Here is a 10,679-nt window from a genome sequence, read left to right on the forward strand (position 1 = left end):
TTAACCCCCTGATCACCCCCAATTAACCCGTCCCCCCTGTCACATTGCACACTAATATACAGGTTATTATATAGTGCTTTACTGTATTTTGTATTAGTGTGATTGTGACTTGAGTTGGCGCTAGCGAGTTAGCTTGTGTCCCAAGGAGGTTAAGGGTCCCCGCCACCCCCCCCAATAAAGATTTAACCCTCTGATCACCCCCAGTTAACCCCTACACCCCCTGTCTCAACACTGCATAGAGTATATAGCAGTTTTCTATATACCTGTATCAGTGTGAATTGTGACCAGGTTTTGCACTTGCGGCCGTTCCTTTAGGGTTAGAATACCCGCCACCCCCCAATAAAGATTTAACCCCCTGATCACCCCCAGTTAACCCCCCCCCCCGTCACATTGCACACTAATATACAGGTAATATAGTGTTTTACTGTATTTTGTATTAGTGTGATTGTGACTTGAGATAGCGCTAGCGAGTTACTTTCTGTCCCAAGGAGGTTTAGGGTCCCCGGCACCCCCCTAATAAAGATTTAACCCCCCGATCCCCCCCGATCACCGCAGTTAACCCTTCATTGCCCTGTCAGTGTCACTTATATAGTGTACAGTTTTTTTTCTGATCACTATTATTAGTGTCACAGTTGACATTAATTAGTGTTAGCGTCAGTCTAAGATGGCGCAGATCCCCGGCGCATAGTTAGAAATAACCCCTTGATTACCACACACACACACACACACACTTCCATTACTAGTATAGTGTTTGAACAGATCAATATCTGATCTGATCAGAACTTTACTAGTGTCCCCATAGTTTAGGGTTCCCAATACGTGGTGTTTGCACGATCAGTACTGATTCCTGCCAGCACCTGCATTTAACCCCTCCGCCCACCCCACCCAGGCAAGTGTAGTAATCAATAGATTACTGTCACTTAAAAAAAAACACAAAACACATGAAACCACTGTGTTAGCAGAGTCAGGCCTGATCCCTGCTAGCATTAGCATTTTTTTTTTTGGTAGCGGTTGAAATAGTCCTTGACAACTAGGTGCTTTTTTTTACCTGTGAGTCACACTACTGTATCGGTAAATTTATTTGCTAAAATGTCAAAACGGTGGTACAGTATACTGACCATGTCAGATGAGAGTGATGGAGAAGCCTCGCTGGCAGAATCGGGGTCAGTATACGAACCTGAAGAGAGCAGCGGCTCCCTGACAGACAGCTCTGACGAAGGATGGGTCCCTGTTAGAACCAGGCGTACCCGCCCCATTCTGGAGTTGAAGAGGTGCATAGATTGCAACGTGCTCGTATGGAGCAGAGTGTCGGTACTAGTGCCGATCAGCCTTCTGGTCACCTGGCAAGCACCAGTGGCCTAGTACACCCTGGACCTAGTACAACCAGCACTGCAGTAACACTTGGTGACATGATGAGTCCCATAAGTGCAGTTGAAGCTGGTGCGGTGGCTAGCACAAGTAGTGGCCTGCAGCCACTGCGTATTCGAAGACAGGCCCATAGAGCCCATAGTGCCCTCCCTGATGCGCCGGCATATCCTAATTGGCAACCTACTGATACTACAGCGCCCGTACTTCCTCCATTCACTGGCCAACCTGGAATCCACGTGGAAACAGCCGATTTTACGCCCCTGAATTTTTATGAGCTGTTCTTCACGGAAGATCTTTTCAGATCTATTGTGGACCAATCAAATTTATACGCTGGTCAATTCATCGCCGCCAACCCAAATTCGCCTCTTGCCAGACCATTCGGCTAGAAATCTATAACTGTTTCCGATTTTAAAACCTTTCTGGGCCTTTCCCTCAACATGGGCATAACCAAAAAGAGTGAATTGCGGCTATATTGGTCCACTAGCCCAATTCACCTTATGCGCGTGTACTCTGCCTCTATGTCCAGGGCAAGATACGAGCAAATTCTGCGATTTATGCATTTCAATGACCATGAAATCTGTCGTCTTTGAGGGAGACCCTGAATATGATTCGGCCCCTTGTAGACCAATCAGCGGCTTGCAGCCTTGTTTACCCCCCAACAAGTTGTCTGCGTTGACGAGTCCCTGATTAAGTTTACTGGCCGCCTTGCTATGAAACGGTATCTCCCCAGCAAGCGTGCCAGATACGGGGTCAAGCTATACAGTTAGTTTCCGGGTCTATGAGGGAAAATATAGCTTTGTGGAGCCCCCCAACTGCCCAGACTACATAGGGAGCAGCGGCAAGATAGTTTGGGACTTGGTGTCACCCTTATCCGGAAAGTGGTACCATTTGTACGTGGACAATTTTTACACAAGTGTGCCACTATTTATTCACCTGCTCGAATTACAAATTGGCGCACGTGGCACCGTGCGACCTAATCGCCGGGGCTTCCCCCAACGGCTTGTAAATTCCTGTCGTAGTTAGGGGAGAGAGCCTGCTTGAAAACTGACAAATTGCTTGCAGTTAAGTGGAGGGATACACGGAATGTTTTCGTTCTGTCCTCCCTTCACGCAGACACGACGATCCAAATTCCTACGGCAACTGGTGTTATGAAGAAACCCCTTTGTGTTCATGAATATAACCTTGATATGGGAGGGGTGGACCTTAACGACCAACTTTTGGCGCCGTATTTAGTTGCCCATAAAGCCAGATGCTGGTACAAAAAAGTTTCTGTTTTATTTATTCCAATTGGCTGTGCTGAACGCCTTTGTACTATACAGGGCGTCAGGACGAACCGGATCCTTCCAAGAATTCCAGGAAGAGATCATCAATGCCTACCTGTACCCAGGAGGTGTTCCTGCCCAACTTCCCCTTCCAGATGCAGTGAGTAGGCTGCATTAGAGGCATTTTTCACTTGTCCTCCCGAGTACCCCTACCCAAAGACCTCCCCAAAGAAGATGTTGTGTCTGTAGCAGGCGCGGATTTAGGCGTGACACCCGTTATTATTGTCCCACCTGTCCTGACCAACCTGGTCTCTGCATCGGGGAATGTTTCGAGCGCTAACACACACTAGTAGAGTTTTAGTGTAGGGTACAGCACGACAGTGTAGGGCATACTAACACAGGGTCTCGAAAGATGTTTGATGGCTATCGACATTTTGAGAGACCCTAATCTGGAAAGTTGCAGTTCACAAAAAAAAAAGTGTAAAAAAAAAAAATACAAAAAAAAATATAAAATAAAAAAGCCAAAAACAGTTGTCTGTTATTTTTATGTTCTTCTACTCTTCCTACTGTACTTTTACTGTACTTTTTCATTCTTTTGTTAACCTTTTCCCCTTGCAGGTACTCGTCGACTGCCACACTGAATTTATATATTCTGACACAAACAGAGTTGGCGCTCAGCATATATGGATACCTCTGATGGCAGCGCTTTTGGTAGGTTGATTTCACCACAGCAGTTAATATACCTTTAGGTATACGTGGAATATTGTCATGTATTCCCGCCATTAAATAAGTGGGTTTGGATGTTTGGGCCGTTAATGGTGTGTATACTACACAATTTTCCTGTTGAGATTACTGTTATGTTCTTTTTTTTTTTGTTCAGCCCACAGACTGCATGAAAAAAGAAAAACCTACACTATATGCCAAACAAGGACCAGCAATGTACTGGTACGTTGCTGGACTTTGAGTGGTTATACCAGGATGATGCCTGCAGATTTAGGCATCATCTTGGTATAGTTTGTTACAGGCAGCGGTAGGCTTACATGTAAAAGCAATCCTTGCGGATAATTGGGCGCCAGACTGCTTTTACAAGCACTGGGAGGGGACTCCCTCCCGCCGCTTTCCGTGGTTTTTCTCAGGCTCTCCTGTCCCACCGGTTAACCTGAGAGTGCAGTCGGTGGTTCAATTATGTAAACATAGAGCTGATTGGAGACGAGAATGGCTCCAATCCTCTCTATGGCCTAAGATACCGGAAGCTATGAGCATTTCATGACTTCTGTTTCGCCAGAAATAAACAGTGCCATTGGGAAAGCATTTTTACACACCAATTTTGGTGTGGTCAGATGCGTTAAGGTTAGAGGAGAGATCTAGAGTCTAAAAAACCTAATTTAAAAAAAAAAGAGTACCTGTCACTACAGATTGCTATCATAGGGGTTATTTTAATTCACTGTGATAACAATAAAAATGATTTAAAAAAAAAAAAAAAAAAAAAAAAAGAAAGGTGTCAAAATAACATAAAAAAGCAAAATAAATAAAAAAAAGAATCAAGCACCCCCCTGTGCCCCCGTGCTTGCTTGCAAAGGCGCACACAAGCGTTGGTCTAGTGTCGTATGTAAACCGAAATTTCAGCATGCATGTGAGGTATCGCAGTAAACACCAGGTCAAGGGCAGTAATTCTTGCAGTAGACCTCCTCTGTAAGTCTAAAGTGGTAACCTGTAAAGACTTTTAAAGGCTTTTAAAAATGTACGTAGCTTGTTGCCGCTGCACAGGCGTGCACAATTTTTAAAGCATGTCATGTTTGATATCTATGTACTCGGCATAAGATCATCTTTTAAATTTTACCAAACAATTTGGAATTGTATAGTGTATTTGTGCATTAAATTAAAAAAAACGTATTTTGTTCGCAGAAATTGCGTTTGGAAAATCTGTCCGCAAATATCGTGTGACAAAAAAATTTGCAACATCCACGATTTTTTTCTGTAGGGCCTCTCTTTTAAAAAAAAGTATGTGTTTGGGGGTTCAAAGTAATTTTCTAGTAAAAAAAAAAAAATTTTTCAAAAAAAGTCACAGAAAAGGCTTGGCTTTCAATTGGTTAGAAGAGTGGGTGATGTGTTGCTAAGATTGAGAATAAAATGCCAGGACAGTTCAAACACCCCCCCAAATTACCCCTTTTTGTAAAGTAGACACCCAAAGCTATTTGCTGAGGCATATTGAGTCCATGGAGTATTTTATATTTTGTCCTAAGTTTCGAGAAGGTGACAATTTTTTTTTTTTTTTTTTTTTTACACAGTTGTCACTAAATGATATATTTCTCACACATGCCAAGGGTATATGTGGAATGGCACCCCAAAATACATTCTGCTGCTTCTCCTGAGTACAGGGATACCCCATGTATGAGACTTTGGCAGTCTAGCCTCGTACAGGACCCCGAAAACCAATCCCCACCTTCAGGCTTTCCAAGGGCGTAAATTTTTGATTTCACTCCTTACTACCTATAACAGTTTTGAAGGCCATGAAATGCCAAGATAGCACAACCAAACCATCCCCCCCCCCCCCAAATGACCCCATTGCAAAGTAGACACTCCAAGCTATTTGCTGAGAGGCATGGTGAGTATTTTGCAGCTCTCATTTATTTTGGAAAATGAAGAAAAAAACAGGAAAATGCATTTTTTCCCCTCTTTTTTTTTTTTTTTTTCAATTTCCAAAACTTTGTGATAAAAAGTGAGATCTGCAAAACACTCAACATGCGTCTCTGCAAATAGCTTAGGGTGTCTACTTTTCGAAAAGGGGTCATATGGGGGGGGGGGGGTGGGGGTTTGTGCTGTCTTGGCATTTCATGGCCTCCGAAACTGTGAGAAGTAGTCAGGAGTGAAATCAACAATTTACGCCCTTGGAAAGCCTGAAAGTGGTGATTGGTTTTCGGGATCCTGTACTTGGCTAGACTGCAAAAAAGTCTCACACTTGGGGGGTATCCCTGTACTCAAGAGAAGCAGCAGAATGTATTTTGGGGTGTCAATTTCACATATACCCATGGCATGTGTGAGCAATTTATCTTTTAGTGACAACATAGTGTTAAAAAAACAAAATTGATTTCTCTTACGTCCTCTTGACAGTCGCCGCCCACTCATACAGTCTTCACTTATGGGTATTGGTCTCATCCACAGGAGTAAGCTAGGCAGAAGATTTTGTTAGAAATATTCACAAAACTTTGCCTAAACACACCTACAGGGGGCTGTCCCTCTGGTCCAATACCCCCGGCTAGCCTCATTCCCAATTCAGTTTGCCTTTTGCCTAGTTAAGGAGTAGGCAGGCTTCCCTTAGCTGGGGCTCAGTCTCAGTCTTTTCTTCTGTTTTCTTAATTTTTATTTCTGCTAAGTGTGTTTTCTTTACACTGATAGCTTTTTATTTGTTCCTGCGCTTAGTTAGTCAGACTTCGGACGACTACAGCGTTTGCGGAGCTGAGAATCGGACTGGTTGTACTAGAGCCTTACGGAATCCCAGCCCGCCATCGAACGTTTAACAGGCTATGCATACACCCAGGCCTCGCAAATGACCTGTCCCTGTCCTCAGGGACAAAGCCCTACTTCGCTAGGATGTCTCAACTGTGGTATGCCGCGTGTTGCTAGCGTGCTGTTCGGCTGACGGCACCCCCACCCGGGGTGGGAGGCTTCCCGTCGCAGAGTGGCACCCACGCCTTCGCTGTTTCGGTGAGTACCATGCTACCCCCTCTGTCTATGGCATTGTATGTCGGGCGGTGCCTGTGGGGCCTCTGTCATGGGGATGGCAGTCTGTTTGGAGTCTGTGATATCCCCCTCATGTATGTCTGTGTGGTTCCCATGTGTCTCTCATGGTCCCTGCGGGGGGCGCTATTGCGGTTATGTCGTGCTGTAGGGGGTTTGCGGGGGTCCCCGAGTCCCTTGGTAGTGCTTGTGCAACGTTTGGGGGTACAGACATGGTTGTGGGGGCCGCAGCGGTGTAAAAATCGCAGGGCCGTCATTTTGGGTGTGGGCAGGCTGTTCGGCTTCATTAGCAGCCATTTTCCCTGTAGTGTAATGGCACCCTTTCGGGCGCCATCTTTAGAGTGGGCACTGTATTTTCCCATGTGCTCAGCGGCCATTTTCCCGGAGCCTCCCCTATAGATTTGCATTGGCAACCATTTTCTTTTGGCTCAGTCCTAATTTGGCCTCTAGTGGCGTGACCTAATTTCCTTCGAGCTGGAAACGTGGTATTGTACAGATACACTTCCGGGGGGCTTTTGTGTTATGTTTTTGGGATGGTATCTTGCTGGCAGTTATATTCTTTAGTATTTAGTAGCACAGGCAAGTCCTCATTGCAGTGCATTACGGTGGGATCCGCCGCTGTCGATTTAAAGGGCCAGCGCCATAAAAATTTTTAAATGTTTTTTATGGTGTCCCGGGACAGAAAATTCCCCCCAGCTCTAGTGGAGGGTTCAGGTATGCCTGAATACTCTGCGATAGGCTCCCTTACTGCTGCACTTGCGACTCCCCCCCCCCCCCCCCCCCCCCCTCTGGGTCGGCCAGTGACAGCACTGCGATGTCTGCGCTAATTGGTTTTGTTAAAGATACGCTACATTTAGAGGATGGGCCCCACCCGCCGGGTAAGCAGTCTTCCTTGGGACCCGCAGAACCTAGTAGCGGCTCAGGCATTTCCCTATCCCGCTGAAGTTTCACGAAACGGTGACCGTGCAATGGCGCTATTTAAAGCGCAACCTTGTGGTACCTAAGCGGTTTCAGTGCCGTTATCCCTTTGCGTCTCCGGTGGATTTGCGCTGGACTGTGGCCCCTAAGGTGGACCACAACATGGTATCCAGATTAAACCACACGGTATCCAGATTAAACCACACGGTATCCAGATTAAACCACAAGGTATCCAGATTAAACAAGGCCACTCTGATGCTAATGGAGGATTCTCTGGTGTTTAAAGACCTGGCGGACAGGCGGGTGGAATCTCTTACCCGCCACTACTATATGGTGGCAGGTTCCTTGATGAAGCCCGTGTTCGCCTCAGTAATGGTCTCTCAGGCTGTGGTGGAGTAGACTAAGGTGCTCAGACGCACCCTTGTGGCTGATCCCGCCCCTCCTGCTAGTTTGGAGATGGTGGACCAAATTATTCAGGCTGTTTTATACCTGTGTGATGCGGCCTTGGATGAGGCCCCTTTAGTCTCATGCTTGTCTGCTGTCGCAGTGATAATCCATCGCATTGTGTGGCTGTAGAGTTGGTCGGCCGACCAGACTTTCAGGTAGACTGTGTCTGACATCCCTTATGCAGGGAATTGCCTTTTTGGGAACTCCCTGGACGAGTTGGTTAAGGGGGTACTGGGGGTAAAAGCCCTCTGCTTCCCCATGTGTCCAAGGGTACGTTTTTCCGCGGAAGCGGGTTCCCTTCCTTTAAACCTAACCAGGGAACCTTTCGTGCCTTTAATGCACAAGACAAGGGCAAATCCTTCAAGGCCTTTGGTGGCTAGAAGAAGCCTTGGGCGGGCTAGTCAAAAGCTGCCCACACTGGAACGGCGGCCCAGTCCGCCTCAACCAGAAGGGGCGCCCTCACCCGTTTCAGGGGTGGGGGGACCTCTGTGCTGTTTTCCCAAACCTTGGCTGACCCGGATTCAGGGCAGGTTGGTTCAGGAACTCATTCGGTCGTGGTACAAGATCGAATTCCGATCGCGCCCAGCAGACAGATTCTTTCCCTCAAACTTTCATTTGACCCCCAGATCGTTTTCACGATCTTCAACGGGCGGTTCACGATCTCCTCACCCAGGGGTTGATTGTCCCGGAGCCTCATCGGGACAGATTTCGGGGGTAAGGAAGGTGGGCAAGGTGCGTCCGATTCTGGACTTACAGTTTCTAATCTGATTCGTGCGGGTTCCAGAATTCCGTATGGAATCCCTTCGATTGGTGGTGGCCTCCCTGAGCCAGATTTCCTAGCTTCCATCGGCCTCAAGGATGCGTATCTCCACATCCCTATATTTGAGGGTCATCAAACCTCCGATTCGCAATCGCGGAGGAGCACTATCAGGACTCCGCCCATGCAAAAGTGTTCCTGCCGGAGGACAAACTCCGGACTCTACGGAACGAGGTCAGGTCCCTCAGGGTCAACGACTCCTCATCACTCAGGACCTGCATGCGGTCCCTGGGATTGATGGTGTCAGCCTTCGAGGCGATACCATTTGTACAGTTACACACACGATCTCTGCAAGCGGAGATCCTGGCCAGGTGGGACAGGCATCCTCACACCTTGGAAAGGAGGATATCTTTGAGCCACCCAGTCAGTGGATTTTCTGTGGTGGCTCCGGTCTCCGGCTCTGACGTAGGGGAAATCCTTCCGGCCGTTGTTAGGACGGTGGTCACCACAGACGCCAGCCTGTCGGGCTGGGGTGGCGTTCTGGGCAATTTGTCTGCCCAAGGCACTTGGTCGGAGGAGGAGGAACCCTCCCTACCGATAAAGGGGGCACCAGGAGTGTCCGGGCGGCCCAGGAAGTGACCAAACTTCTGTCTTGGGCCGAGACACAGTTCCCGGCGATTTCGGCAGTTCACATTCCAGTTGTGGAGAACTGGCAGGCTGACTATCTGAGCAGCCAGACCCTGGACCAGGGGGAATGGTCCCTAATCCCGGAGGTGTTTTCACGCCTCGTCTAAACAACATGGTGAGAAGGTTCGTGGCAAGAACACGCGATCCTCTGGCAGACGCATCGGATGCGCTGGTAGTGCCTTGGAATCGGTATCGCCTGATTTATGCCTTTCCCCGGATTCAGTTGTTGTCCAGGTTCCTTCGCAGGTTTTTCTCGGAACCGAAGTTGGTGATTCAGGTGGCTCCGGACTGGCCGCGCCGGTCCTTGTACGTGGACATCATGCAACTGGTCGTCGAGCCTCCCTGGCGGCTCCCGTTACGAGACGATCTGCTGTCTCAGGGGCCGATCTTCCATCCTGCTTTACAGTCACTGGCTTTAAAGGCATGGCTGTTGAAAGCCAGGTCTTGAGAGATCGGGGTCTCTCCTCAGCGGTCATTCCTACCCTACTCAAGGCTAGGAAGACCTCATCCGGTAAGATTTATTATCGTACCTGAAAGGCTTATTTCGCCTGGTGTGAATCGCAGGGTTTCCATCCTCGCTCCTTTTCGGTGGCGAGGGTGTTCGCCTTCCTGCAATCTGATGTGGACCAGCGTCTGGCGCTGACCACTATTAAGGGTCAGTTGTCTGCGCTGGCAAATCTTTTCCAGCGCCTTTTGACGTCTAATTCCTTGATCCGCACCTTCATTCAAGGGGTGCGTCATCTGGCTTCCCCTAGGAGAGCGCCCTTGCCTCCTTGGGACCTGAATTTGGTTTCTGTCCATAGTACATAGTTACATAGTAGGTGAGGTTGAATAAAGACAATAGTCCATCTAGTTCAACCTGTGTAGGTGTGTGTGGCTGTAATCTTCTCACATACCCCTGAATGTTCTGATCCCTGAGATGTAAGTCTAAGAGTCTTTTGAAAGCCACCATACTACCCGCAGAAACCACCTCTTGTGGTAGAGAATTCCACAATCTTGTTGCCCTAACAGTAAAGAACCCCCCGCGTTGCCTGAGGTTAAAACGCTTCTCCTCTAATCGCATTGTATGCCCTCGAGTCCTCATGCAATCCCTTCGAATGAACAGCTTTTTTTCTAAGCTGGGATCCCCATTAAGATATTTATAAATTGCTATCATGTCCCCCCTCAGACATCTCTTCTCCAGGGAGAATAAATCGAGCGATTGTAGACGCTCTTCATAGTCAAGGTCCTCCAATCCCCTAATTAGTTTAGTTGCCCTTCTCTGGACTCTCTCCAGCTCCAACACATCCCTCCTGAGGACTGGCGACCAGAACTGGACGGAATACTCCAGATGCGGTCGGACCAGAGTTTTATAAAGTGGAAGGATTATAGTCTTATCTCTGGAATGCATCCCTTTCTTTATGCATGCTAATATTCTGTTGGCTTTGGAAGCTGCCGCTTGACATTGCATGCTGTTTCCTAATCTATCATCAACCAAGACTCCCAGATCCTTCTCCATTTTT

The sequence above is a fragment of the Pelophylax lessonae genome (assembly GCF_965119305.1).
Source record: "Pelophylax lessonae genome assembly, chromosome: 2".
Taxonomy (NCBI): Eukaryota; Metazoa; Chordata; class Amphibia; order Anura; family Ranidae; genus Pelophylax; species Pelophylax lessonae.